Source organism: Rhagoletis pomonella, unplaced genomic scaffold (assembly GCF_013731165.1).
Source record: "Rhagoletis pomonella isolate Grant_MI unplaced genomic scaffold, Rhpom_1.0 Rhpom_scaffold_00002, whole genome shotgun sequence".
In the NCBI taxonomy this organism is placed as follows: Eukaryota; Metazoa; Arthropoda; class Insecta; order Diptera; family Tephritidae; genus Rhagoletis; species Rhagoletis pomonella.
The window spans coordinates 50,622,664-50,638,709 of record NW_023458556.1 but is presented as its reverse complement, the minus strand read 5'-3'; positions in this window follow the sequence as shown (position 1 = coordinate 50,638,709).

The window sequence follows — 16,046 nt, the reverse complement described above, 5'->3', positions numbered from 1 at the left end:
ACTGTGAAACGCCAACCTGGTACATGTCGCCGTTCACATCAGAACACGGTAAAAGTTTCACAAACCTATTTACGGTTCTTTTCTTGTTCTTTTGCAGGAAACTGTCAAAGTGTAAGAAAAGAGCGGTAACCTCAAGCAACAACAAAAAAGAAGAAAAATAATACCAAACAAAAAAAACGCATATAAAATAAATATAAACTTAAAGAGCCACTGTGTGCCAAATAGGAAAAATTTGATTGCATTATCGTACTGTGCTATAAAAATAGTTAGTGCGTATCCCGTGCCTTGATTCTGTTAAAAATAATTAATTAAAGGAAAAATTTACTATTGTATTGAAATGGACGCCTTAACAACCAAAGTTAATGAGCTCAATGGGGGTGTTAATGCTCTTCTCGAGCAGATTAGGAGGCTTGAGGTACGACTTAGTGGTATCGAAAGCAACGGTGTCGCTCTGGAATCTAGGCTAGGAAGGATTGAGTCTAATAGCGTAATTCTGGACCAAAATCTGGGCAGGATTGATGGACGGTTAGGTAGCGTAGAACAGGCTAGCATGAGAACGCAGCCGCAAGGGGTGCCGGCAGCGGTGCGAACACCACTATCGGAGCAGGACTTGAGGGACATTGGCAGACTCCCTGATTGTGTGAAGGAGCTGCAAGTTTTTGAGGGTAGTCCTTCTCAATACATCTCGTGGGTTCACAACGTCGAGGGCATTTTGACTGATTACGAAGTGGTCAAAGAAAAGCCTTTGTATCGCGCAATCCTTCCTTGGTTGCGTATAACGTTTTTGAGAGTGACTGGACAGAGATAAAAAGAGTCCTTTCGCTTCACTACGCCGATAAGAGGGATATTCGAACCCTCGAACATCAACTTAATCAGTTAGCTCAAGAGAATTCGAAATTGGATGAATTCTACGCAACTGTTAACCACCAACTGTCGCTTATTGTAAACAAAATTAAGTCTGACGATTACTCACAAGAGACAGTATCAGTCCTTGTGGAAACATATCGAAACAGAGCTCTAGATGTATTCATCCGGGGTTTGAGTCCCGAGTTGTCCCGCATGCTCATCGTACAAAAACCAAAAACATTGCCAGAAGCTTACTCAGCTTGCCTGGACATTCAGAATTTAACGTTGCGGAAAACGATAGTTCACACAGGCTCAATGAACAGAGTCGTTGTCCCAACGAATATTTTATCAACACAGAGGCCACCGCTACCGCCACGCGCACGCTCTAGTTATAACTGGGTGAACAGGAATCACAATTCGGAATATAAGAGGACCCCGTACAACAGGCTCCAGGTCAACCAAGGAAGAGTTCATCAGCTCCAGCCATACCAACTGCCCCTAAACCCGTCGAGAAAATGGAAGTTGACGGTAGTGTCCAAACGAGGCAGGTCAACTATATGAACCGACCCTCAGGCACAAACGCTTTTAAGAGGGGGCCTACATCATCAAAAGGTGCCTTCCCAAAACAACAAAAATTGTATAATATAGAAGCCATTAGTCCTGGAGAAGGACATGATTCTTCAAATTACTGTGAACGTACAGAGGACGATTCACAGCAGGTAAATTTTTTGACGACCGAGCCACCAGCTTATTTCATATGAGGAGTAGTGCCTCATATTCAAGCATACCTTACCTGACGTGCCTGACCAACAGCAGTACTGCCTTAAACTTCCTTATAGATACGGGGGCAAATAAAAATTTCATAAAGCCTACTCTAGCTGCCCGTTCAATACCAGTCGATCCACCTTTCTCAGTGCAGACGGTGGCAGGACCAATAGTAATAAACAGGAAAATTTGTGGAAAATTTTTCCATAATGTAGGGAACGACACCAGGACAACTTTTTACACATTACCAGGACTTCAATCTTTTGACGGCATTATAGGGGATGATACGCTAAAGGCACTCGGTGCGGTGATAGATAGGAAAAACCACATTCTCACAATCGAGCCGAACATTAAAATTCCACTGAGAAACAAAACAGTTGGAAGCATTAATTTTTCTGAAGCATCTGAAATTCCTAAAGCAGTAGTTCCTATTTTAAAGTCTCTTGTAGAAAAGTACTCCCACTTGTTCGGACCACTGAATATAAAAACAAACATCAAAACCTCAGTTCGAGCTGAGATAAAAACCACTACAGACGAGCCCATATACACAAAAAGTTATCCATATCCTGCCAATATGAGGGAAGAGGTAGAGAAACAGATAACCGGATTGCTCGAGGAAGGCATCATACGGCCATCTAAAAGTCCGTATAATTCTCCCATTTGGGTAGTTCCGAAAAAACCTAAGCCGTCCGGTGAAAAGCAGTATAGAATGGTTGTAGATTTCAAACGTTTGAATGCGGTTACCGTGTCAGACGCTTATCCTATTCCAGATATTAACGCAACACTGGCCAGTCTAGGGAATGCTAAATATTTCACGACGATTGATCTTACCTCAGGCTTTCATCAAATTGCGATGAAGGATTCAGATATACCCAAAACCGCGTTTTCAACTATGAATGGAAAATACGAATTTCTGAGACTACCTTTTGGATTGAAAAATGCGCCGGCTATATTCCAACGCATGATTGATGACGTCCTTAAAGAATATATTGGGAGGATATGCTATGTGTATATTGATGATATTATTGTCTTTGGGAAAAATACTGATGAGCATTTAAAAAACTTAGAAATAGTATTCGAAAGGCTCGCGGACGCTAATTTGAGAGTGAATCTGGAAAAAACTAAATTTATGAGAACAGAGGTAGAATTTCTGGGTTATGTGATTACGTCTAATGGGATGAAACCGGATCCTTCGAAGGTCCAGGCTATAGAGAACCTTTCGGCCCCAGAAACATTAAAAGAACTGAACAGTTTTTTGGGAATGACGTCGTATTACCGAAAGTTCATTCGAGATTACGCGAAAGTTGCAAACCCGTTAACCAATCTCACGCGGGGGGGAAATGCGCAAGTTAAGGCCAGCCAATCGAGAGGAGTACGCAGTAATCTGAACCGTGAAGCCCTTCAAGCTTTCGATAATTAAAAAAAACTACTAGTTTCCTCAGATATTCTTGCTTTCCCAGATTTTGAAAAACCATTTAACCTTACCACTGACGCTTCAAACTATGCCATTGGTGGGGTGCTGTCTCAAGGAGAACCAGGAAAAGATCGGCCCATGGCCTACATTTCAAGATCCTTAACTAGAACGGAGGAAAACTACGCCACAAACGAGAAAGAAATGTTGGCAATAGTTTGGGCTCTAGATAATTTGAGATCTTACCTATATGGAAATTAGAATTTTCACTGATCACCAGCCTCTCACGTTTGCGTTGGGAAGTAGGAACTACAACGCAAAGTTGAAGAGGTGGAAGGCGAGAATAGAAGAGTATAACCACGAATTGATTTACACTCCTAGTAAATCAAATGTTGTGGCAGACGCTCTTTCTAGAATTCCATGCCAGGCAAACCGTTTAACAGCATCGTTGGGGCCTAACGATTTATCAACAGAAGCTAGAAGCGAAGAGGGGACAGTTCACAGTGCGGACCGGGATGCGTCAGACCTTATTCCACATGTAGAAAGTCCTTTAAACGTTTTTCGAAACCAAATTATTTTTACGGAAGGGAATGCAATGATTTGCGTGGAAAATCCACATCCAGGTTTCACTCGTCACTATGTCAGCTTAGCTATAATTGAAAAAACCAACTTAACCGAGGCCTTAAAAGAACGTTTAAACCCATCACTTATAAACGGAGTAAAAATTCCAGAGAATCATTTACAGCTTCTGCAAGAAGTGTATCTGGAACATTTTCTTTTATACAAAATCAGGATAACGCAGAGGGTGGTCGAAGATGTTGCCAACGAAGATAGAATTTGTAGATAATAGAGGACGAACATAGGAGGGCTCATAGGAACTCGAGGAAAAATAAAGAGCAAATCCTAGAAAAATACTATTTTCCCAAAATGGCGAGCCGGATAAGAAAATTCACCACCATTTGTGAAACCTGCCTCGCAAACAAATATGATAGGCATCCTCCAGTACCGCCGATAAAAGACACTCCGGTGCCGAAATACCCATGCGAGATTGTGCATGTGGACATCTTCGAAATTCAAGGAGAAAAATTTTTATTCTGCATAGATAAATTTTCCAAATTTGCAAAACTTTTCCACATAAAAAACCGAGCATCCGTCACTATTCGCGCCAAGCTAGCTAAGCTAGTCCATTACTTTACAACTCCTAAAATGATAGTAACCGATAACGAGAGGGGATTCATGACTCCTTTGGTATGTAACTATATAAGAGGTCTGGGGATTGAACTATATCAGACTCCAGTTCAAAGAAGCGAGGTAAACGGTCAGGTTGAAAAATTCCACTCTACGATCATTGAGATCTATCGATGCATTCAGAAAGAAATTAATAACGCTAGACCTAAAGAATTGGTGTATATTGCAGTCGATCGTTACAACACAACAATACATTCTGTAACGAAAAGGAAGCCCAGTGACATATTTTTCAATAGAACTGAAAGAATTAACTACCAAGGACTGACCGACTTCAAAAACAGGGTTCACAAAGAAATCAGGGAACAAATCAAGAGGAACCAGGAGCTAAGAAATCTCCGGTTGAATAAGAAACGGAAAAGATCTAAGAAGTTTAGGCCAGGAGATGAGGTTTACGTTAGGGATAAACAGATAATGGCGAAGCAGAAAGCACTTTACAAAAAGGAAATTGTTGGTAAGGATAATAGGGTGACCTTGGTTACAGAAACTGGTAGGAAGATCCATAAGGCACAAATTAAAACTACTTCCAAGTAAAAAAAAAAAAAAAAACACGAGCAAACAACTAATTAAATCAAGCGCACGACGGGAAGGTAAAATACATAAAAAAAAAAAAAAAAAGATTTTTCCGAATGTCGGAAGACAAAATAATAAAAACTATTATAGCACAGACGAAACACAAAGCATTAACGGCTAACTAAAAAAGAGGCAAAAGCTGCCTATAACAAATCACTTAGCCAAGACATAATAACGCTTACAAAAAGAAGCAAATATTGCCGACAAAAAAAAAATAATGAAAATAAAAATAAAAAAAAACAAAAAAATTAACACTAACGGCTAATTTAAAGAGGCAAAAGCTGCCCATGGCAACCACTTAGCCCACACACAATAACGCTTAAAAAAGGAGGCAAATATTGCTGACCAAAAAAAAAATAAAAAAATAAAAAAAAATAAATAAATAAAAATTAACACTAAAATTCTCTTTTGATACCAACTTCTCCACCGCAGGTTTGGTAAAGCCACAGGACCCTAAGGAAGTAACTCGTAACGGCATACTTGAAATAGAGATACAAAACTGCTCAAAATCTGTAACAAAAATGTTTTTTCTATTAACATTCTTGGTTCCTGTGGATTTTCCATTTACGTGGTTTAGAGAATCGGGGACGGTAGTAGCATATAAGAATATACCGATGTACAACGGAAAACAAAAATTTAATTGTAGCGTAATTTCGAAAAATATTGCTAACAAAAAAAGAAAAAAATAATAAAATTTAATTTTTTATCTTTTTCTTGAATATCGAATAATTTTTAGATATTGCTCATTATCTTCTCATTATCTTTTGATAAATGAGTAAAAAAAAAAAAAAAAAACCTCTACCTATCTTCTCAACTAATTAAGGATAATTTTAAAATATGGCCCACTAACCTTTACTAAATAAGTTTCAACAACTTCTAGCCACTATTTAAGAAAAGGATAATATGCAACCATTTAATTACTTGTACTTATTAAAATGTTTCCGTCCCTGAAGATAAAAAAAATATATAAAAGTTAGAAAGAAAGAAATAGAAAAGTTGGAAAAAAATATAAAAAGAGAGAAATAAGCGTCGAAACAGGCTAATGCTAATTTAAGAAATTCTCATTTTTGCTTTTTTCCCAATCATGATGGTAAGACAGTTTACTTTTAATATCTGGCGTTTGCGGCCTTAATATTTACAATTACGAATCGCCGCTGGTCACTATTGAACATGGGCGTGGTTGGATTCTGAACGGACACTTCAGTCTGGTCCATATGGTCGACCTTAACTACTTCAATACGGCATTGGAGAAATTGATCGAGTCAACACAGCACGATATCAGAAGCGAAGCTGTGCGTACTGTGCTGCAATTCCACCTAATCCAAACCAAGCTGCGACTTGACGAGCTGCAAATAAGTAAGTCACGAAGAAGACGTTCCATTGACTGGATAGGATCTGCATGGAAGTGGATCGCCGGGTCACCAGATGCAGCAGATTGGGATTACATCCTCCGTAGCATGAACGATGTCGTAGTAAACAATAACCACCAGTACCGCGTCAATGAAAAGCTCTTCAACGTTACCCGTGAGGCGATTGATAAAGCAAATGAAATGATGCTACACATCAACGCCATAAACAAAAATATTAGCGAAGAGAATTTGGAGCTTCTGGACTTGAGCAAAGTTCTAATCCTGAAGGAACAGGTATCAGAGATCGTGCAGGCGTGCCAAATGGCAAAATCTGGTATCATAAACACAAACTTACTTGATCGAGACGAGATATAAAGACTTTTAATAGAAGAAGATTCGCTGCCATATCAAAATACCATCGAAGCTATAGAATACGGATCGGCTTCCGTGTATTCAAACGGTAGTATCCTTTTATACGTATTATCAATACCAAAAGTCAAACCAGATGGCTACCGACTTTTAACAACACGCGCCGCCATCATAAGGGGACAACACGTTGAACTTAATTACAAGCAGGTGCTGGTAAACGAAGAAGAAACGTTCGGACTGAACAAGGATTGTCCTTCGATTAGCAACACAACAATCTGCTCACCCATATCCTTAACGAAACTTCCTGAAGACGGATGCCTGGCTAGATTAGTGAAGGGCGGCGATGCTAAATGCCACTTTGAACCAGACAACAACGTAATTGTTGAAATGATCGCCGATGCAACAATATTTACTACAAACTTTCAAGGACCATTGAAGGGGAGGAACAAGGGGGCCAACGTACTTACTAATGCGAATGTGCTGACGCCGCACTTCGCCAAACACGCGCATAGCCAGTGCAGGTAATTGACCTGCAACGTAAGCGATAACAATTGGTTTTATGCAACCAAAATGCAAATCGTGGGAAGCGCAGCGTCAGCAACTAATCAATTAATTCGGGCCGTTTAGATACTTAGCGATAGCTTTAAGTAATATTTTGTATTCATTATTATTTGGGGAGCCGAATGGTAAATATACACTTGTACTGCTAATCTTGCTTTTCATTTCTATCCTTAGGGAAACCTGGGGCCGTGGGGCGGCCCCCAACTTTAATTTTTTCGAGCACGCATCCGCGTGTTCGTTAAGTTATATGTATATATATTGCTTACGAATTTTTCATACTGCATATCCCGAAAAATGTTCATGCAAGAGGACTCGAACATGGTTTATAGATATATGAAAGCAATCGCAAACTCTTAGAGAAAATTGGGGCTATTCGAAAAGGGGTCGTGACGCCTCTCAAACTCACTGAAACGAGATTTGAGTTCAAACCACCAGAACCAGAATATCCTTTATTATTGGCTGTTTTTATTACTGATAGGGATTACTAAAATGCGCAAGAATAGATATTTGCATCCAATCTTCTCAGATTTCTCATTTAGCTTATTTAATCAATGAAGGGCCATTTTATCAAGTAGGTTTTAAAATTTATCTGCCCTTTAAACACAAATTTTGCTCTAAAAAATATATTTGAAGAGCAGATAAATTTTAAAACCTACATGAGAAAACGGCACTAAATCTGTTTCAATACCGCGTCTAGACTTGTGACTTACCGTCGCACTTATTATGTACCAACTGCCACAAACTCGATTCAATTGAAACACAAATCAGTTTGCAGCTGAACCGACAACCGCCATTCAATTATCTTCAATTGCTCCCCGCAACATTCAAACGTACACTCCACACAGCTCATTCACTAATAATTCCAGGCATTCATTTTAACGCAGATAATAGGGACTCCCTTCCCCTATTAGAGAGAACAGCAAAATTGGACGACTAAATGCTTGTCAAAAGCAATGCACAAGGAAGCAAAAAAAACAAAAAAAAACAACGACTACACCAGAAAACATAAACAAAAAACTCCATGCAGGAAACATATCCTGAGCATTTCATACTTGGCCTAAAAGTGAATGGTCACTTCAGAGTCATAAAACATTTTTCTGAACTGCAATTTAACAAGCAAACGGAGTCAACTATGCCAAAAAGAGCAAAAACATAGATAAAAATCCGCAAAAATATGTGGAATGTACATTGAATGCCTACCGTCCAACAATTCTGACATGGAGGCCAACATTTCAACTTGGCACAGCAACAAGCAACAACATCAACAACAACTACAACTAAAGCTCAGCAACGACAAGACAAGCAGATATAGTGAAATACGAACGTACATAAATGAAATTTTTATACAACGGTTTGAATGCATTAGTGTAAATTTTTTCTTTAATCCACGGCCATGCAACAGACTTGCTGCTGCTGACCACTGCAATTTACTCAACGAACTTACAAAATGACCAATGACACAAGTGTGTATTGCAGCCACGGTTGCCGTTTACAACAGTTGCTGCCAGTAAAATAATTGCCGTTTGCGGCGAGTGGACAACAAGCAAACAAACAAAAAAAGTTTGCTAGCTGAAGAATACAAGAAAAATTGTTAGAAGAATTACGGTATTGCAAATAGGATTTGCAAAATTAAAAAAAATTATAATAAAAAAGCACAATAACAACAGCCAAGAGTGACCTGTAGGGGAGTTGAATTAAAAAGAAAAAAATTGCAACAACAGCGACTTAAGCCCATAAAAACTATTTATGCACTTAATGGAGTGTCCGGCAAGCAAATTGCCAACAATCGTAATATGTTTGTACATAAATATGTATGTAATGGCCAGAGCAACAACAGCAAAACTAATACAAATAACCACAAAAGTAGAATAAGCACATTTAAAATTTGTAGTGGCAACAGCAACATATGCGGCTTTTGCACACAATTTACATGGCCGATGTGTTGGAAATTTTGCAATAAGAAAAACCATTTACACTGAGCACTCTTGTAACTACATACATATGTATGTATGCTTGTGCATTCGTGTATGCCTACTGAGTGGAACCCTCCAAAATATGCCTACTTCATTGAAGTGAATAGCTTTAGCAAATATAGTACCAATTCTAAATTTAAATATTATCTTTAAAGTGCATATTTATAAAAACTAATTACAATTAAAACATAATGTAGTTAAACTTTATTGTTGAAACATATCAAAGACAAATCATCCTTATTCAACGCGACCAAAAGTCAGGAACCGTAACGGTTATGAAATTTATTATAAAAGCAAGTAATTTTTAGCAAAAAAAACCGACTTAAAAAAAATATATATATATATTTCATGATCCAATGATCGGATCTAGACCAGATTACCACTCAGACCACCTCTGAGATACTACTTTTCCGATGCAAAAAGAATTATCGAAATCGGTTGACGTGGTCCAAAGTTATGCGGTAACATACATAAAAAAAAAATATAACTAAATATTCCGATGAACTGATAACCTCCTCCTTTTTTGGAAGTCGGCTAGTAATAATTTAACCGTAAAAATTGTCCAATCAAATTTAATTATTATTTTTGGATTTTTTTTTTCGATCATAGCATAACCTTTATTTTCAGACTTAATTTTTTAGACTATGAACGATTTAAAGCGTTCATAAAAATACCGTCTTCATTACAAAGGTTAAAAATTATCAAAAAATGCGAAAATCATATTTATTTTATAATCGATAATGATTTATTTTTTTTTTTGTTATTTATGGCCTTATAAAAATTATATCGACCCCTTTGCTCAAGTTACATTTTTTATGAAATTCACTTTATGATGCAACTTTCTTTTACAACCCATAACGAATCACCTGTTCAAATATTACGGCGTAAATCCCAATAGCTACCTAAAAAATTTACTGGACATTTTATCGGTGGAGTGCAATAAGGCCCGCGGAAATAACACCCGTGGGCTTTATTACCTAAAAAAAAAAAGAAATTAAGCCCGCGGGCTTTATTGCCTTTTATTGGTGGGCTCTATTTCCCCTTCGAAATAGAAATAACGACCATGGGCTTTATTTCTCTTTTTTTGGGAAATTAAGCCCATGGGCGTTATTTCCGCGAGCCTTATTGCACTCCACCCATTTTATCGTATGTGTCAATGAATTTTTTCTTGTGGGCGAAATTATCATATGCGCTATGCCTTTCTATGGTGCTAGCCAAAGCAGAGAAAAATACGAAAAACACTTTCCTGTAAAATTTGGTTTTTGTAACATACGATAATTTTGTGCAAAGGGATCAATATTTTAAAATTGTATTGAGCTAGAGGTCGTTTGTAATGAAAAAATTGTGTGAAAATCAACAACAAAAATGTTCATACTGAGTTGGAATAATTCCAGCTGGAATATTCATATCGACCCATTTGTGGAAAATTATCGTGTGTGCCAGAAACCAAATTTTACAGGAGAGCGCGTTTTAACCGATTTCACAAAAAGGATGAGGTTATCAGTTCAGGGTACCACATTTAAGGGTGGTCCCATACTAATTTTGTTTATATCCAATAATTGGATCGTACAAAATTTAACAATAATCTAAAACTTTTATACGAGAATTGAAGTCGGTTTTTTGCTTAAAAATTACTTGTTGACTTTATTTTTTTTATTTTTTTTGTTTACTATGTTTAAAATACTTTTGTATAGCACATACAATAATTTCGCTCTCAAGAAAATAATGCATTGTAACATACGATAAAATATACAGTTAATTTTTTATGTAACTGTAAGGATTTTTACCACAAAATTTTACCAGGTGATGCGTATTGGAGGTTAGAACAAACTTGCAAAAAAGACAATTTCGAAAACAAATGGTACGTACGATAATTTCGCGCAAAGGGGTCGATATTTTAATAAATAATTTAACTTACTAAATATTTTCAGACTAACCTCTTTCCTCTGGACGATATTATCATAATGTCAAAAACAAAACGGACATAAAGTCAATTGGGTCAATTGGCCCTTAAAGTGGCCATGAGGTCAGGTGACCTTATAGCCATTGACCTTATGCCAACCCACCGAGTGAACCTTTGGTCGGAGTTGTGTTTATCACTAACTAAAGAGGAAAGATTACTTCTGAAAATCCAAAACTTTCATTTAAAAAAATTTATCAATTCCAAAGTGGCAAATTCCACAGTCTAATGTACAAACTACATAGTGATATTGGAAATACATAGGTTTAGTGATTTTTTCCCACCTCAAGAGTAATTCATTTGAGAAAAACCTTTATCATCTGTTTTTATACAATACATTTAGAGTAATTATAACTCAATAGTAGAGGAACAAATTTTAACTAAATATTGAATATAAATTTGCTACATACGAAGAATTGACTGTGTACTGTACGTACTGACTGATTGAAAATGCAACTTAGCCAACAAATGTAAACTGCAATGCAACAGAGTCATATGTAACACATGCGTATGTATATATTATAAGCAAAAAGATGCCAAATGAGTAGGTACATTTATTTTTATGTGAAATTGGAAATTTAAAACAAGTTCTTATATGTACATTGGCACTCATAATATTTTTGCATATGGACATAAATACGTATAGCCAAACCCAAACTGCAATGTTTGCGTATGTGTTCAATTCAATGAGGACTAGCTGGCTGGCTGGCTGGCTTATACCCAATAGCCAAAGTTGTGCAGCAGTTTAGTGTAATTGAAAGAGTTTATATACAAAAAATCGACGACAAGAACAACGACAACGACAACGACTATGACGAGCCAATGGTGCTTAAGGACACTTTTGGAAAATCTCTACAACTGATGCCACAATTCACTTTACGACTAAAAGGATTTACTGCCAACAGTTCAAGTTGCAGCAGTGGTATAGGAAGCAGAATGTTGCACAGCCTGCTCAACCGCTGCTGCACTCTTACTGTAGGTGCCTAAGCATTTCCTTTATACATACATATGTATGTCTTTATGTAGCACTATTTCCTTTTTTGCTTTCATACTTTTGTCGACTGTTGCAACAAGAATATGTATATCGATGCTCTTTTTCATGCTTGAAACAAACAAAATTCTGCCCACAATTTGTTGTGGCTAAAACACATAAAACAAAAGTTGCAACCTCTTCCATGTTGCAGCAGTCAGTCAGGATGCCAAGTAACCGGTATTTGCTGACCAATTTTGCAAACCACAGTCACAGAACGCAACAAATTACAAGGAATCGTTATCGAAGACAAACCACATCGACCGACAAGTAGGCCGGACGGCAAACAGAAGAAAAGAAAGGACACTTGACGTGGCGGTAAAAAAAAGGGAAAAATTAGGGGAAATACATAAAGTGAGCAAGTAAGCAGTGAGTAAATGCTTACTCAAAAGAATAGCTGGACAAGCAGCTGGGCTGTTACAAACAGACTATTGGGCGGACAACTGAGAATTGCAGTTAGAATGAAATTTTTCAAATATCAACAGAAATCCGGTACAAATGTACGTACATGAAAAAGAATGTTATTATTTTTGTTGTTGTTTTTCCCCCGACATGTTTTTATTTATGTCAATTGAGAATTCATTCTGTAAATATTACTACAAGTGCCTTTTTTTTGAGAGTGTATGAGTGTATGCGTTATTAAATAAGGGGTCATTTGATGCAAAGTGAACTTGAAATAAAAAATTACCTTACAAGAAAAAATAGCGTAATAGCCAGGAATATTTTATTATCATTATTATTTTGGGCCTTATGCACCGCGATCTCTAAACTGATCTATTACGCGTAGCCCTCCGCCCTATATGGGAAGGCTTTTGAAGAACTCTAGCACTTCCAAGAGCGGTATGTTCCAAATTTCAAATGGATTAAGTTTAGCACTACCTAAGTCATGTGGTCTGCACCTGGCGAGAGCGTCAACAGAGAATGTGTTCTGACGTTTCTTCGTCCTGCTCACAAAAGCGACATACGTTTGTTTCTGAGAGATAGCGGCGCAGCCAGGGATATAAATATGGGGGAGGATTTTATACTTTTAAAGATATACCACCAGAAAATACAGAAAATTCGCTTCAAATAATACGTTCTTTAAAATACAGTTATGCAAATTTTATGTACAGCATTTAATAAATAAATAGACTTTTTAAAGTCTCATAAATTTCACTTTATTTACATAAAACTAACAAAGAACTCAAACATTTTCAACTGACTTCAAACAGGGACCGTAACAATTACAACTTTTATTCAAAAAATCGCTTTTTAACAAATATTTTTGACTTTTATTTAATTACTCCTTAAATAACCGTTATTTCTGACTTTTATTTAATAAATCCAAAATAACAATTATTTTCGATTATTATCTAAATAAATAGTCTGCAAATAACAGTTATTTTTGATTTTTAAATTATATGTCTAAGATAACAGTTATCGAAGACTTTTATTTATAAAAGTTATAAATAAAAATCAGTCACTGACCTTTATTTTTTAAATCATACTTTTAAAAGTCATTTGCCTAAGTCGTAGTAAACTTTTGTTTCCCAACACGTTCTTAACTGCGAACAATGTTAATGACTTTTATACGAATGATATAAAAAATAAAAGTCGGTGACTGATTTATATTGATGACTTTTAAAAGTAGAAGTCACTGACTGATTTTTATTGATGACTTTTATAATTTAAAGTGGTGCGCAGTGCGCGCTTTCACTCATCAGCACCTGGGTTCAAGCCCTGGTCAAAGCAACATCGCAAAAAATATAGAAAAAAGATTCTTTCTTAACAGCGGTCGTCTCTCGTCAATGGCAAACCTCCGAGTGTATTTCTGCCATGAAAAACAGCTTCTCATAAAAATACAATCGCCGTTCGGAGTCGGCGTAAAACTGTAGGTCCCTCCGCTTTGTGTGACTACATCAATGCGCACGCCACAAGTCAGAGGAGAAGCTCGGCCAAACACTAACATATGTGTAAGCGCCAATCTATTATTATTATTATAAAGTCTTTTCGCTGCTAGAACGTTCCGCTGTTAAATTTAAGAAGAAAATAGCGGGACAAGCTTTACACAAAACATAGAAATCGAGTTGCTGCAAGGAGAAGAGTTGCATTTCCTTTAAGAGTTTTAAGTGGTGCATTTTTTCGTACTTACAGGAGGACATATTTTTTAATAGCATGGTTTTGTTAACATTTCCTAAAACAAAATCTCTGAAAAAGGGCAAAGGTCGCACATCATTTTGAGAAAGGTTAAAAAATCAAAATTTCCAAAAAGTCGGGTCAAAGGGTATTGGCGCCTAAAAAGGGTCAAATTGCTCCTATAGTCGCACAACGGCAACACTGCTCAGTGGTTTTACCTTGTAATATTTTTATCATGGATGTAACCAAATTTTGCTGAAAGTCTGGATTGTATATTTATTTATTTATTTAAAATAAATTTCTGAGTTTTCCCAGATTGGCGATTATAATTATAATTAAGATTATAAACTTTTGTTTTAACAATTTGGCTTTGGTGGTCGCAGAGCAGTATTTAAAACAACTAAAGTCTATTTAAATGCATATATATAATTTTACACTCAAAAGGGCTGCCTGGGGACTTTGAGGTCCGAGCCAGTGATACCAACCGGGTTGGATTCCCCGATTTAGAAGAAATTTTGAATATCTCGGGGGCCATTCACCTATTTGGTGGAATTCAAACGAGTTTTATTAGAACATAGACCATTACAAAAATTTCATCAAGATATATATGATTCTAAGAAATAATCCGTCTATGCCCGATGTATATATATGATAGATATGCTTATACTCAGAAGTACTTGTTTTATATATTACCAAAAAAGGCTGTTCTTGCTATCTCATTATAACTAGTAATATTTGTTGTTTTTTTACAAAAATGAGAATGGAGCGCCCTAAATAAATAGTAAAAGTTATTTTGGGGGAATACCATTAAAAAAGGGTATTTTTTCAGGAATTCGGGAGAATTAACCTTAATGGAGTTGTCATCTCTGATCCGCGGAATCTAAATTTTCACTTTGGTTTTACCAAAAATGGCTGCTGGGGCTTTGATGCAAAATAAACCTTGAAGGGAGAATGACGGAAAAGTGAAAACTATGTTTCTTAACAATGTTTCTTCATGGTTTTTTGCGCCAAAGCGGCCGTTGTTCGTAAAATTAATTTGGGGATTCAGATCCGTTTTTGGTGAAAATAAATAAATTGTGGTTTCAGAATCTCGTCCCGCAACCCCCAAGAAAAGCCTTTTCTTTAACTTTTCTTAACTCTCTAACTTTTTCTTCTTTTTAACTATTTGCATTTAAATGAATTTTAATTATTTTAAATGCTGATTTGAGACCACTAACTTTAAATGAATTTTAATTATTTTAAATGCTGATTTGAGACCACTAACTTCAGTTGCAAAAAACACTTAAAATCGTCAACCCGGGAAAACTGAAAAATTGATTTTCTATATACAATCCAGACTTTCTGAAAAACTTGGTCTCACCAATTCACAAGCTGACTGTCGAACAATGTTATGATTATATTAGGATTAAGATTTATTAAATTAAGGACGAAAACTCGAACCACACAGAACGAAAAATTACACTGAAGATGGCACAACGCCGAAACCGAAATTCATTCCAAAGTAAATTTCACTTCAGTCAAGGGGATCCACATAGAGATTTTGTGTTTTAATTGTAATTTTTAACCCTCTTTTTTTTGAAATCTTTTATTAAACTATTTGAGCAAAATTATTTTTAATAAAATTAAAGCTCATTTAATGTGGAATGCGACATCTGATTGCCGCTTTGAAATGCTCATTGCCGGTTAAACTACAAATTCATGTGTAAGCCAATCACAGAAAAATATTCTTAATAAAATTGCAATTGCATTTTGTCGGAAGGAAAATAAGAGCGAAAACAAGCAGTAAAATCACACCAACAACAACAACAATTATCCAACCAAGTGCCAACAACAGATGAGCTTAGCTATG